This window comes from Parus major, chromosome 7, assembly GCF_001522545.3.
Source record: "Parus major isolate Abel chromosome 7, Parus_major1.1, whole genome shotgun sequence".
NCBI lineage: Eukaryota > Metazoa > Chordata > Aves > Passeriformes > Paridae > Parus > Parus major.
In genome coordinates, this window is record NC_031776.1 from 19047139 (window position 1) to 19050225 (window position 3087).

A 3087-nucleotide genomic window follows, 5' to 3' on the forward strand; every position below is an offset into this window, starting at 1 on the left:
ATCTGGCTCTCAGCAGAGTTAACCAAGAGAGAAGAACCTTCCCATCACAGTCTGTGGCTGAATCCAGCTGGCAAAAATCAATGTGGTTCTGTTTAATTATGATTAATGTTTTCACTTATTTTATAATATTGCATTCAATTTAATTTTTTTTCAATTTTTCATCCTCTTGGAGGATGATTTGGCAATTGCTGCTCATAAACCAGAGAGCTTGGTTCTGTGTCATCTGATTGCTTATCAGCAAGAGGATGTGACCAGTAGTGGAATGTGACTGGCCCTTAATTTCCATTTTCTTGAATTACACAGCTGGCAGAATACAGGAGTCATGTTCCCTCATACTAACACTGCAAAGCTTGGAATTGTCATCACTGGGACTATTTTATGATTGACACACAGGATAGTTTGTGTTACCCTTATTTTCACTGAAGAGCATTTTAAGAAAAATTACTCACACGTTTCTGTTGCTGGAGTGGCATCCTCATAGATAAGGATGTCTGCCCACTAAGGGACTGAGGATATTGGTACTAAAATTTATTCATAGATAAAAGAACTGCATCAGGAATATTTGGCCGTGTGCTTTTTCTTATCATCTGGAAGAAAAAAGTTGTCTAAAGTCTTAGTCCCAAGGAGCTTGTAATGGTAGTAGAAGGGCAATCAAAGGAAGCACAGAATATATGATAGAGAAAGAGGGGGAAAGCAGTGAAGCCACCACATTATGAAGCAGTTCAGTGGCACTGAGCTTCCTAGTTCTATATATACACAGCCAGTGTTACAGTAATTTGCTGATTGCTTGTGATTCTACTTATGTACACATGAGTATCTATATATTTATATGCTTACAGACATGACACTCATGTATTACATTAAAAGATTATTAGATTTGAAAATGCAAATGCCTGAACTCAAAAGCTATCTGGTATAGTTTTAATTTTGTGATCACACAGTGTTTTTCTTGCGACTCTTGTTCTTGTTAAGAACACAGAAGGGATGAATCCTGCTACTTGCACAATTATTTAATATTTTGATTTATTGAATTATTAAAAATACTACCTCAGGCTTAATGGTTTAGGCTTCCTATTCTGGCCCAAGAAGCTGAGTCCATGCTGTTGCTGGTTTATGGCATGCTGTCGGCATGGATTGCTGCCAGTGCCTGGTAATGCAGCTTTTCATTACCTTCTCTCTGGGCACATAAGAACCACTGCTGGCAAAATGGTTTTCTTAGTCAAAGCCACCCAGACCCAATCTGTAACCTTCAGTATAGCAGTAGTCTCCTACCAAGGCAGAAAACCAGTTTATTGGAGATAATAAAGATATTCCAAACACTGTTTAGAACAGTGTATGACACTGTTTATGTGCTATTTCCACTCTAATGTTGCTTTATGAAAAGCTGTACAAAAGCTCTTAAGATTGGAACTGCAGAATCTTTTTTCTGTGTCCATCTGCATAAGCTGACTTTATAGCTATCAATTTCTTCCTTTTTATCTAATGTCCTGTAGAGGTCTTATTTGTGATTACAGAGAGAAACTGGAAGCATATTTTAAGTGGTAAGAGGATATTTCATATAGATTGGTTTTTATTTTTATTATGATATGTGCACCACTATTGCAATTAGGTTGACAATCTAATTTATCAAGCACTATATTGAAGTACATTGTTTAGTGTTCCATCCCCTCTTGTTACAGCTATACCTTCATTCCCCCTTAAAGTTTTTAACTATTTCATCTTGTTTACTGAAAATTCATCTCTCTTTTTGTTGAGAGATGACTTCTTGATCATGAAATTTTGTGTTTGGTCAACTTTTTTCTCTAGTGAGTTTGACTGGAGAAACAGCCTGTTTTTTGACTTGGAATATACAGTTTCTGTGGGGTAGGAATGGCTCCTTCGTAGGTATTTGTTGTGATAGGACATTATTCCTTATCAGCATTCCTTATCAGCATCTGTTACAGGTATCATTTCATCAGTCTAAGAATAATTTTATATGGATACTGATAGTGATGGCTACAGTGTCAAGAGCCTACAGGTAAAATGAGTTGAAACACTATGAGATTTTCCTAGGTTTTCTTTTTTATTATTTGAACAGATTATGTGATTTTGAAAATCACCTGCTGAAATGTGTAGTAGATCTTTCATGTCTCTTTTTAAAATGACAATGTACTTAGTTAATGAAAGTCAGATTTAAAATAAATTTTATTTTTAATAGACCTTATTCTTTCTTTTTAAGAATTTAAGAAGACCTTAGTCTTTTTTTTTCCTCCCTCATACCCTACCCTAAGAGAGGGGAGGTGAGGTAGCAGTGTGAAACAGGAATTTTTATCCTCTTTTCCCAAAGTAGTACAGTACAGAGCTGCCTTATTTTTTTCTTTAAACACTGTACTGAAAAATTCAAATCTTTCATGGCTGAATTGTAATTTACTACTTTAGAAAGCCCAAGAGTAAGGTCAGTTTGTTTATATTTCTAAGCCAAATTTAATACAGATCTTCTCTTTAAAACATTTAAAAATGCTTTGCATGTCAAAATCATCAAATGTAACCCACATACAAGGTAAAATGCTGTTCATGAAAGGCAATAAAATTTACCCAAAGGATTTAACTTAGGTTCCTCTTAATGGATGAAAGCATGAAAAGAGACAAAAGCTTTAATCTGTGTTTTTGTCTTCATGTTTTCCTGTTTTTGTGAGTGTACCCAGGGTAGTTAATGTTTTTGCAATTATACCTACCAGTTGGAGGTATACTTGACTGAAGCAACCCAAATCTTTTATAAGTAATTCTGATAATTATCCCGCACTTTGAAAATAAGGTCTGAACTATAATTATTTATGGGAGGGATATTTCAAGACATGTTGCATTAGAACAAAGCAGATCCTTAGCATGGTTTTATTGTCCACCCTGAGCGCTGTGTCATTTAAAACAACTAGTGTAGGTCTGCCTGCTGATATGTATGAAGGAGGTAAATGCTTCACAGAAGACAGACAAGGTATTTAAACTTTTCAAAGTAATCCAGCATTTGTATTCAGCAAGTCCTTCACTTAGGAGGAGTGCACTTCCGCTCTATAGTCAAGGTGTTATTTAGGTCTCTTTAGAGAGTTTTGA